Source organism: Balaenoptera borealis (assembly GCF_965194805.1).
Source record: "Balaenoptera borealis genome assembly, contig: HAP1_SCAFFOLD_1696, whole genome shotgun sequence".
Lineage (NCBI taxonomy): Eukaryota > Metazoa > Chordata > Mammalia > Artiodactyla > Balaenopteridae > Balaenoptera > Balaenoptera borealis.
The window spans coordinates 1-12,429 of NW_028122546.1; the positions used below are offsets into that span (position 1 = coordinate 1).

General features: G+C 46.3%; 1 pseudogene across 1 annotated transcript; it reads left to right on the plus strand.

Annotated features, from left to right (window-relative positions):
• Positions 1 to 5,168: 5,168 nt before the first annotated feature.
• On the plus strand, positions 5,169 to 12,094 carry LOC309622165 (uncharacterized protein C2orf78 pseudogene; annotated as a pseudogene). Its single transcript has 3 exons — positions 5,169 to 5,252; positions 8,149 to 8,898; positions 10,179 to 12,094. The product of its transcript is annotated as an uncharacterized protein C2orf78 pseudogene (transcript).
• The last annotated feature ends 335 nt before the right edge of the window (positions 12,095 to 12,429 follow it).

Genomic DNA, 12,429 nt, shown 5'->3' on the forward strand with positions numbered 1-12,429 from the left:
GCAGAGCCAAGGGAACTGCTGGATCAGGAGGCCCACGAACAAAGCAGGGGCATAGCCGCCTGTCACTTCCCTGCCAGGAAGGAAGCCAGGTATATTACTATAACCAAGGCACACTGGGGTCTTTACTGTATGGAGAACTTGGCTCCTGCCCGCAATCCTACGGCTCGGCGTCACACACAGGAAGTAGGGCCTCTGGGCAACCAGAAATGGGAATGGGACTGAAGGAGATTCAGCCCACAAATATCCGACCACCAGCTTCCACCTCTGCAGTCTGCCACCCTGTGTCTGCTCAACGCATCACAGAAACAAGTTTTCAAGGTGAGTATACAGACGGCAGAGAAAAGTTGAACAATGAGGTCAGCATTCAAAAATGGGGTCAAATCGACAGCTGGGAAGGGGTGTAGAGACAGGTAGAATTTAGATCCTGAGCCTTTAATAACCACTACCTTCTCTCAGTGCTCTCTGTTTTTAGACTCTATATGAGAACACCTAGGGCTTCCCTGGTGGCGCCTGCCAATGCAGGGGACACGGGTTCGAGCCCTGGTCTGCGAAGATCCCACATGCCGTGCAGCAACTAAGCGCATGTGCCACAACGACGGAGCCTGCATTCTAGAGCCCGTGAGCCTCAACTACCGAAGCCCACGTGCCTACAGCCCATGCTCCGCAACAAGAGAAGCCACCGCGATGAGATGCCCGCACACCGCAACCGAGAGTAGCCCCCGCTAGCCGCCAACTAGAGAAAGCCCGTGCACAGCAATGAGAGACCCAGTGCAGCCAAAAAAATAAATACGTAGAATAAATAAGTTCAAACAGTAAATAAATACATAAACATAAATTACAAAAAAAAAGAACACCTAATGCAGGTGGGAAGGTGGGAGGGCCACTGTAGAGGTCATCTATGCTACATGTACAAGAACCCCGAGAGCACACCAATCGGTACCACACTTTTCACTGCTGTAGCCGATCATTCCCCCTGTACTGCCACACTGTAGCACTCCCTTCCCTCATCTACTGCTATAGTCTCTTTGGAAGGTGTTTCCGAACTCTTGTTATCAGAGTGCCAGTTGAACTGTCCTCACTTCCTTCATTTATACCAGGATTGAAGACCTTGTGGTCCGAGATCCTGTCCAGAGAGCAAGCAGGCTAAGGCTCTGTCTTTGTTGATGTATTTCATCAGAAAGGGCTCTACCCCCTCTCCTAGTTCATGGTGTGAAGTGTTCTTGGCCTCTCGGGAAAGTGGGGAGAATGGAAAGGACCCTATATGAGAATGCTAGGCTCTGTAAAACATTTCAGGTTTTTAAAAATAAGACTCATTTTGTATTGGACTGACAACAGTCCTATGAAATACAAAGAAGGCCGAGAATCAGTGACAGGAAAGGATCACCAGTAAGAACTACAGCAGTCATCGCTTACCTCGTAGCATAGGGCACTGTCCGTGATCCTTAAGAAGAGTTAGTAGAAATGCCTTGCCCATCTTGCCCCTGAACCCCTTGAAAGGTACACGACTGCTGTGTTGGTGTTTAGGGGGAGCATCTCACTTACCAGGGACTGACTTCTCCCTTGATTCCTCTGTAGTGATGGAGACTTCCCCGCTGATGAAAAATTCCCTGGGATTGCAACCTCCAAGCCAGACAGCTTTCCTATGGAATGACAGAGAACTTGTCAAGGTGAAACACCAGTCTGCGGGAGAAAGGGAGGAAGAGAATGATGGAAATCGTTTCTGGAAAACTATTTTTACATTATGTGTTGTTTGTTCCCGGTAAATAAACTGAAATCTTCTTAACAGTACAACAAAATCTAAACCACTAAAGCCAACAATACAGGAGTATAACGTTCGACAAAAATTTCTTTGGCTGCGCAGCATGTGGGATCTTAGCTCCCCAACCAGGGATTGAACCCACGCCTGCTGCATTGGAAGCGCAGAGTCTTCACCACGGGACCACCGGGGAAGTCCCAGGACTATCACTTTTAAAGGAGAAGGTACAAACCCCTCGGTTCTATGAACTGGAGATTTTTAGTAAGAAGTCAATATATTTGTTGTTAGGCACATTTTATGTTAGGCTGTCTCCCTGCACAGGATGCAGGCGCCTTGAGAATGGAAGTCATATCCCTCTATAGTACGTCCCTCTTCTTTCTGCTTTGCAGTTTGCTGCTCCACTTGTTCAACCCCACCTAGTAATAACCTATACTTCCCTTGTTCCTGTTTTCCCATCTGGAAAACAGACAAAAGGCAACCAAACAACGCAAAGGTCTCAACAAATAAGGGATATCCAAAACCAGAGATGGCCAGAACTTCTGTACCCCTGATGAAATAGTCCTCATACAAAACCTGATAATCAAATTCCTTAATGCTAGGAATCACAGTGAAAAATAGTATCTGAACTGACTTCTGTCAGATGAGTGAGAACTAAGGTTAATTCAGTGTATCTGAAGCATAGAAAGTGAGGGCAAAACTGGCACAAGATGGGGCTAGAGAAGCAGAGAGGATTCTAGACCACGCAGAGTCTTAAAGGCCAACAGTGTGTTTTCTATTCTCAAAACAATGTTTGTGAGCGATGTTTATGAGCAACGTTCCAACTTGCTTTGAAGGTTTCTTGTGTGAAGAGTGGATTGGAAGGAAACAAGATATATGGACACTAGTTAGGACCTAATCGCAACAGACAGGCAAGTTCAGTATTAGGAAGTTGAGGAAGAGCTGGCTGACAGATTCCAAAGAAATTCAGGAGATGAACTGAAGCGGGCTTAATGGGGTAGGAGATGGAGGAAAGGAAGGTCTTAGGGAATTCAAGGGTTTACTGCACACATGAGCAAAGTCTCAAAATTAATCATTTGAACGTACAGAGGCGGATCTCCCAAATGACACCGGTTAGGAAGCAACGGTACGCCCTTTAGAATTCCTAGAGACAACACAAATCAACTGTTTCGATGGAAAATTCGGCGGGACTCTTGATTTCCATGGGAATACAGAGAAAAGAGACACTGATCTGGCTTGCAGGTATATTTAGGAAGCTGTTAGCCGGACATCACCTACTAGTATCATGTAAGTAGGCCGTCCGAAGTAGGAAGCTTAGGGGAAAAACCTGGAGGAAAACTTAAAAGCTTAAGCCACACCTCTACACTACACCACCTTTCACAATTTCTTCTCAGATAAGCATCATCCCCATCAGTGAAGAAACTCGTACCTCATAATAGGAAAAACAGGCCTAAAGATTCAATGTGTGTCTTGGGAGGTCCCATCTATGCGATATCTTCCTGGGACCAGAAAAGGCCCCAGGAAGATCCATCTCTGCACCCCTGAAAGCTTACCACCAAGGAAAATGACTAGGTCCATAGATTGCCTCCCTCAAACCAGCTTACCTCACACATAGATCATTAGCAACTCCGCCCTTACTCACATTATCACAGTCACAAGAGTGGTTAGGGAGAAAAGCACTAACCAGGGGAACTAAAACAGAGGCAATCCAGGCCAAGCTGGGCTGGTGGCAGATATCTTGCTCCTTACGCTCGGGTGCATAATGCGACTCACCACAGTGCCTTTTTCACAGACCCTTTTGAACGTTTCTCCACAGAATCCAACAGCTCAAGTTAGTTCATGACGCTTCAAGGTCAACAATCGTCAAGAGAAAAACATGCAATATGTCTTACAATGTTGGATTCCTTACAAACAGGACAAGGAGATAACCATGTAGACAAAACCAGAGCATTTGAAAACATCTGTATTCTACAAACACACCAGTGAATGCTATAAATAAGGTACTATGACATAAAACAAAATGAAAACTAGATGTGAGACTCTTCTCTTCAGTGTACAGACTTCATGGCAGTTGCTGCACACTATCTAGCTACTTAGATCTTTAACTCTCTGTTCTGTTAATACCAAATGAGGCCCAAGTGTGTCAACCTGTTTCCCACAGAAACCAAAAAGTCTACATGCATCTCTTTTCTCCTGTGCCCTTTCACCTTACCTGCTCCCAATTCTCCACCAACGTCCTCCTCTTTCTCTAATTATTCTCCTCTTCATTTTGCTTGGCCTTGCCCCCAAGCATGCAAGACAGAGAGTCCTAGAGGTCCAAGATTCTAGAGTGGCTGTTTGCAAGGCGGAGGAGATTACAGTAACTGCCACACTGTATATACTTCTGTGCAAAGAAAAAGGGACAGTGTTCAGAATGTCTCTCACATATAACAAGAGCTGGAGATGGCAGGATACCTGTGTGGCCCAAGGAACTAGAGCTAGCAAATTATGGGCCAAACAATTGCAACCAAAGGCTGGAAGAGGAAAGGTCTGCAACCAGCTCTGTCTCCTAGCTCTCTGGTATTTGCTGCCAACGGGCAGAGTCTATTTCGTGAAGCATCAAGCACTGAAAAGAAGACTCCTGCTGCTGGAAGTTGACAGGAAGTAACGTCCAATGCAAGATCAAGGCTTGTCCTCGAAGCAATGCCCATAATGGAAGAAAAAAAAAAAAGAGAAAGCGGAAGAGAAACGTTAAGTCGCAAGTCCAACCTGGCCCCCAGCCTAGCCCAGCCCAAGGAAGGTAGGAGTCAAGGAGAAGAAACTAAAAGAGAAGAGCCTTGGACCACAACATTCTCCACAAGGTACACTCAACAAACTTCACCCTACTCTTGAACCAAGTTACAAAAAGAGCTTCTTAATCCCTACTTTGGCTCCTTAAAAGCTGCTATCAGTTCACTCATTAGACACATATGATTTCAGAACAACTGTAATAGTTCAAACTAGATGGCTCTTTCCTTCCTAAGGATTATTAATTAAAGAAGATCTATATAGCTCTAAGTATATGATACTTAAAATAGAATACTCTGTAGAATATAAGTAACTCTTAGTTCAGTGTATTAATGAACGTCTGTAAGAAATGTTGCAATGATTTCCCTAATGGAAGAGCCTGGGGGAGGTAAATCTGTCTTCTAGGATTTCCTCCCCAGAGCTCAGAAACTCAGGTGTTGTTTTAGCTCTCCTACACTCTCTTCACCCAAGCCCGCCTTCCTGTTGGGGATCGGACCTCCCTATTGGCTCTCTCATACCTTTCAACTGCCTGCTTTGTGACATCACTCTCCTACCAAACCTACTACCACTTGGTAGAGCCTTGGGGTTTCCGTGGAGCTGTTTGGACCAGTAACCAGTGACCTCTGTACTGGACACGTGCGCCGTTCAGCTGCAGCCACTCGGACATCCTCTAGTGTTGTCTCCTCATCCCTTGTACCTGCAGTGGATGCTTCCTCTTCTCTGACCATGTCAGGTAAGAAAAGAAACTTTGGAAAGTTTTGCGTTCGATTTCTTTTGCCCCTAAATTGAGTAAGTAGGAGATTCAAAATAGCATGGAATAATGAGGGAAAGTATTGAACTACAAGTCTGGAGACCTAATTTCAGTTTTGACTTTGACGTTTACTATCTGTGTGACTTTGGACAAATCACTGGCTGTCTCACAAAGCCTGTTGCTTTCCTTAACTGTTACGTTAGGATACCACGTTGGGTTGATCACTCTGATCCCCTTCTTTTCCAGTATTGAGCCTTAAAGGGTACCCATGTAGAAAACGAAATCAGACACTTCTCAAGAGTGTTTCAACAGAAACATAGAAAAGCCAGGGGACATAGAAAACTAGCAATATATACCAAGATGTTTCATCTCTAATGGTCTCCCTCCACTAGGATTTCGACTAGTTGAAAAGAGAGAATAGGGAGAGAGGATGGAGAGTACTGGGCTCTACAGGGAGGCACAGAGTCGAGCGTAAGGAAGTTTAGGATGGTTTTCATTAGCACAGGCCAACAGGCACCAAGAGATGGGAGAAAATGTAAGAATGAAGAGGGAAAGCATAGAGGAGCTCTCAAGAAAAACGGAGTTTGCAATGGAATGCTGATGGGAACCAAAGATTTTCAATTAAAGCAGAAACAGCACAGAGGGAAACCTGCTCAGAGCAGGGCAAAACCAAGTTGATGGTAGCAAACCCTTACATTAACAGACTAAGAAGGAAAGTAAGGCCAGAACAGGGGATCACCAGGAAAGGCAGCTTATCAGAAAAGTCATACTCCGTTTTCTTTCTTTTATTGCCTCTCTGAATACAGTTGGCCACTTGACAGTTTTGAATATAAACATTTTAGAAATACGTTTTAGAAATGATGCCTCCTATAAACAAGCAACCACAGTGGTTATCTAGGGGGCTGCTTTTCAGTGTTTTATTCTTTCTAATTTTTAAACTAGGTAGACATTTCACCAATTCAACATTTTAAGTGATATCTTCTAAATTGAATCAGAAGGACTATTTTCCTTGGTGTGCTATGTAGGTTCTAAGGCAAGGCTGCTTTTCATTTTTACAGTTATTTCCTTCCTAACACAGAGAGCACATTGATCAACAGCCATCGTTCGCTTGTAGAGCTTAGCTACCGAAGAAGAAGAAGAAAAAGTCAAGCCCCACATCTCTAATTCCCCCCCCCACTTAGGGAATTCCCTGGCGGTCCAGTGCTTAGGACTCGGTGCTTTCACGGCCAGGGCCACGCGGCGCGGCCAAAGAAACAAAACAAACAAACATCCACGTTTATCGAAAACCATATTGTGGAGTCCTGTGGATTTTCTTACATTTGAAAATCTTTTTTAATTGGATTCTAGGCATGATGGTTTTTTGAGGTTTTGGGATGCCATCTTCTTGGATGCTGAAGATGATTCTAATCTAAGTTCTAGGATAAATCCAAAAACCTTCCTGATACATTTTAAGCTTCCTTTCTGCTTATTATATAAGCTATATTCATTGAAATATATATTTCTCCTAGGCTTAATACCTCTTACTTGCTGGGTAAAAATATGAAGGAGCACAATAATGAAACTCTTTTACACTTATTATTTTGCTGTCTGCTTCGTACCGGTTTTCATTGAAATACTTGTCTATATGTGTTGTGGCTACCTATACATGCACATTTATTGCATTCTGTTGCTTGTTATGCATTTTTTACTGACATACCTTCTCTGTCTGTATGCATTGGCTAGGAATTCATTCACCTCTATCACCTCCATCGTGTTTTCTGGTTAATAGTATTCACTAAAATAGAGTGGGCAAAATTCACTTTCATAATATTGCATGGATAGTACAGAATGCCATTTGTTAGTAAATTCATTAGGCTTCGATACTTGCCACATACCCCAGTTTTCATTAATATCTATGGATTTCTTTTTCGTTAACGTAATATGCTTGTCATGATTTTTCTTTGTCTTTCTAGAACTTATTGTATCTTCCTCCATATAAATCATACGCAATAGATCAGCTTATTCATCTATTAATTATTACTGCTATTATTATTGGTGGTGGTGTTATAACCACTTTATAGGTGAGGAATCTGAAGTAATCAGATAACTTTTCCCTTTCCAAAAGCACTTAAGAAATCCACTTTCGGGTAATCATTTTGAGGTAGGATGAGAAACCAGGCTTGAAGAGGGCAAAAATGACTCTTTCAATTCACCAGTTGGACTGAGCTGTACGTCACCTCTAGGTAATAGCGTGGGAACTGCACAAGCAAAGGGAGACACTGAAGACGACCATGGTAATAGCCGTACTGTTTTCTAATGGACAAAAAAAATGCCTATATTATAAGTTCTATTTCTCCTGCTTTCTGGCAGTATCATGCTCAGAGTGGAGTCCTGGCAAGGAAGTCAGGATACTTAGGTTCTGAAACCTGGTAATGATACTAACATAATGAGAGAACTTGAACAAGTCAACCCGACCTCTCTGAGCCTCAGTTTCCTTACTCACGAAATGAGACTGAGAACATCGAAGTTCTCTAAGGGCCTCCTAGTTCTAAAATGCTTCCAGTCTAGGAAATAGCATAGAAGTCAATACGAGTGCAGGCTGAAGGGAAAGACAGGGCAGGGAGAAGGTTGCTTCCAGCCTAGAGAACAATCTCTGAACCACACCACTTGGCTCTTCTGCCCGTCTGTGCCCAAGATGGGAGCACAGGCAGTGAATAGAGAAGAGTGGAAAACTGCTCAGTCCTTACAGCCATCATTAACTGTCTGATTTTGGGTTTCTCAGGAAGTAGTGATAGTAGAGGTGTCCTGATAGCAAGAACCTTCAGATGATGCCGTTCCTCAAACGTAGTGAGAATTTCTCAACCTCCCTGAGTTTTTCATGACCCTCTTGTTCTTACAGAAAATTTCCAACATCCATCTCTACTTGGAACTCTAAATTCTCTGCAGCATTCTCCTCCTGTGGTGAGCAATGCAACTTCCCTAACACGAAGTGTCTGCAACTTCTCCAGAGTCTCTGCCCCTGCCGTCAGTTCGGCATCGGCTACTGGTACCCCTTTCCAGACACTCATGGGTAGTGCCTACCTTTACCAACATTCTAGCACGACTATGTTATCTGGAGTTACTGACCACAGCCAGATCTCCACTTCAGCTGCTTCCTATCCAGGTGTTCTTGAGTGGGACATCACAGCAAGCACTGAAAAGAATTCTTCTTCACTCGGAGACTTTACTCTGGCACTCACTGACCGCCACACAGCTGCCTCCTCCATGTTTCTGGCAGCCCAGTATGATAAAACTTCAGACGCCAAGAACATGGTCCCTCTACATCCATCGCTTTCTGCCAGCCTTGCTCAGGGAACACCATCTCAGATTCCAAATCAGGGGCAGAGCCGCCTGCCACTTCCCTGCCAGGAAGGAAGCCAGGTATATTACTATAACCAAGGCACACTGGGGTCTTTACTGTATGGAGAACTTGGCTCCTGCCCGCAATCCTACGGCTCGGCGTCATACACAGGAAGTCGGGCCTCTGGGCAACCAGAAATGGGAATGGGACCGAAGGAGATTCAGCCCACAAATATCCGACCACCAGCTTCCACCTCTGCAGTCTGCCACCCTGTGTCTGCTCAACGCATCACAGAAACAAGTTTTCAAGGTGAGTATAACAAACGCCAGAGAAAGTTGAAGAATGAGGTCGGCATTCAAAAATGGGGTCAAATCGACAGCTGGGAAGGGGTGTAGAGGCAGGTAGAATTCAGATCCTGAGCCTTTAATAACCACTACCTTCGCTCAGTGCCCTCTGTTTTTAGACTCTCTATGAGAACACCTAGGGCTTCCCTGGTGGCGCCGTGGTTAAGAATCCGCCTGCCAATGCAATGCGGGGGACACGGGTTCGAGCCCTGGTCTGCGAAGATCCCACATGCCGTGCAGCAACTAAGCGCATGTGCCACAACGACGGAGCCTGCATTCTAGAGCCCGTGAGCCTCAACTACCGAAGCCCACGTGCCTACAGCCCATGCTCCGCAACAAGAGAAGCCACCGCGATGAGATGCCCGCACACCGCAACCAAGAGTAGCCCCCGCTAGCCGCCAACTAGAGAAAGCCCGTGCACAGCAATGAGAGACCCAGTGCAGCCAAAAACATAAATACGTAGAATAAATAAGTTCAAACAGTAAATAAATACATAAACATAAATTACAAAAAAAAAAGAACACCTAATGCAGGTGGGACGGTGGGAGGGCCACTGTAGAGGTCATCTATGCTACATGTACAAGAACCCCGAGAGCACACCAATCGGTACCACACTTTTCACTGCTGTAGCCGATCGTTCCCCCTGTACTGCCACACTGTAGCACTCCCTTCCCTCATCTACTGCTATAGTCTCTTCGGAAGGTGTTTCAGAACTCTTGTTATGAGAGTGCCAGTTGAACTGTCCTCACTTCCTTCATTTATACCAGGATTGAAGACCTTGTGGTCCGAGATCCTGTCCAGAGAGCAAGCAGGCTAAGACTCTGTCTTTGTTGATGTATTTCATCAGCAAGGGCTCTACCCCCCTCCTAGTTCATGGTGTGACGTGTTCTTGGCCTCTCGGGAAAGTGGGGAGAATGGAAAGGACCCTATATGAGAATGCTAGGCTTTGTAAAACATTTCAGGTTTTTAAAAATAAGACTCATTTTGTATTGGACTTATAAACAGTCCTATGAAATACAAAGCGAGCCGAGAATCAGCGACAGGAAAGGCTCACCAGTAAGAATTACAACAGTCACCGCTTACCTCGTAGCATAGGGCACTGTCCGTGATCCTTAAGAAGAGTTAGTAGAAATGCCTTGCCCATCTTGCCCCTGAACCCCTTGAAAGGTACACGACTGCTGTGTTGGTGTTTAGGGGGAGCATCTCACTTACCAGGGACTGACTTCTCCCTTGATCCCTTTGTAGGGATGGAGACCTCCCCCCTGGTGATGAAAAATTCCCTGGGATTGCAACCTCCAAGCCAGACGTTTTGTGTGACACAAAGTCAAGAACTCCCCAAGTCCTGCAGTAGCAGAAACAGCCACATACTTGAGAGTAACCCACCATCTGAACTTGGGGACATTTCAGTGACAGCTCCAGTCCAGAGTGCCAGGCGTCTCCTGGCCCTGCCTCCAGCTCCAAGCCAGGGACAAATAGAGAGTAAGCACGTGGATGATATCAAAACCAAGCTTTCAAAGCCTCTGGATGCCTACCAGATCCCAACAGAGAACCAAGATCCTCCACTACTCCCTTTAGGAATCCCTGATAGTCACCAGCCGCTGGCCTGCACCGATCCCCTCAGCCAAGAGGAGCAGCCTGGTTCTGAAAATGCTGATCTGGGAGAGAACAGCCGGAGTCGTCAGGACCTAGGGACACTTGAAAATGGGATTGAACCTAGCAGTGGTCTTGCAGACATTACTACACTGGCGGAGGATATTCACCTTCCCCAGCTCTTTAATCCTTTGAAAGATCTTGATCAATCCCAAGGTCCCAACGTGATCAAAGCTAAAGACACCAGAGCCATTAAGGTGAATCAGGTGCAGGAAAAGCCAAGTGTCATAAAGGTTCCCTCTGATCAACCCAGGAAGAACAAACAGAAAGCCTCTGAGCCTATCAGTGGCGCTCCCAAGGCCAAAATCCAGCCAAAGAATCCAGAGTGCCTGTTAGGGGGAGAAGTGGTTATATGCCACGCTGCAGTCAGTGACAGGGCTCCTGTGAACACGGCCAAGCACTCTCAAGGCAAACCTCAGAAAGCTGCATCCAGAAAGATCAGCAAAACTAAGAGCCACGGGCAGGAAAAGACCAAAAGGACCAGAGGGAGAAACAAGGCTGAGGAGAACAAGCAGTCAGGGAACAAAGTCAAGGCAGAAGAGAAGCCAGCAATCCCCCACACGAAGCGAAAGGAACACCAAACTGAGCTTCTCCAACAGAGCTTTCAAAAGCCTCGAACCTCCCTTGGCGTGCGCATGCTGGAGTCTGTGAAGGTTCTTCATGCGCTGGGGAAGAAGAATGAGACGAAAACTGGGCTCTCTTCCTGTCGGCTCTTGGGAAAGTCAAGCAACCCCAAAGACCCCCAGCCACCCCCAGCTATCCAGCCATGGCGGCATACCCCACGTGAGGGGAAGGGTCCTGAGAAAACGCAAGTCCAAGCCCAGAAACCAGACAGCAGTGCTGAAACAGAGTGTCCGTCTCCAGCCCAGTATGAGCGGCCTCCTCCTGGGAAGGTCAAGTTGATACCTCTGCCTTTTTCTGCCTGGGACAAGCCTCAAGCTCGACCCGCTCCTCGGAGGCCACAGTCTCTGGCCTCACATCGGCCTGCTGGGGCTTACCGTGCCCAGCCTGGTTCTACTGACTCAGCTCAACCTGCTGCAGCCAATTCATCCCAGCCAGCTCCTGCCTCTTTGCCAGGCCCCGCCAAACCAGCTCAGCCAACTGTGACCAACCCAACCCAACCGGCTTGGCCCAACCATACCCAGCCTCGTGTCCCTCAGTCTGCTGCTCCTAGGCCTGCACCCTCCAAAACTTCATCTGGCGCTCCTCTCCAGCGGGAGCCTGTTCCCCCTGCTGTGAATAAGCGCCAGTCCCCACCCAAGCTCCAAACCCAATTTCTACTCCAAGACTTCAGCAAGCAACGAGTTCCATGGAGGGAACCCAACGTGCCTGAGCCAGTCATGTCAAAGCCCATCGAACAAGAGCAGAGGCCAGAGCGAGAGGCCATGAAGAGGCGGGCTCAACAACAACGGGAGAATGCTGCCAGATACACCTCTTCGGGCAAGCTGCAATTTTTCACCGAGAGGGAAAACGAAATGGAAATTGCCGACTACTACGGATACGTCAAGTGAGAGCTGCTAGGATTCTTGGTGCCACCTTGGCTACCAGCTGTTCTTCCATACACAGGTAAGACAGGTATAGAACTGAATAAGTAAATGGAATACAATTAATAGACGAGTAACAAACCTTTCGAATTTTCAGATGCTGCTAACTGGGGCGTGAGAAAGGAAGGACTGAAAGTTGGATGGGAGAATGAAGGAAAGGGGTAAAAACTGAGCAAAGAGGAAGGAACTTGGCCCAGGGCTAGGAAGGCCAAAAGAGACGTATGGATTTAGGAAAGGAAGCAGGAGCGAGGATGAAATGGCAGAAGTAAAAAGCAGGGTCAGAGGTCTGGGTTGAAAGAACA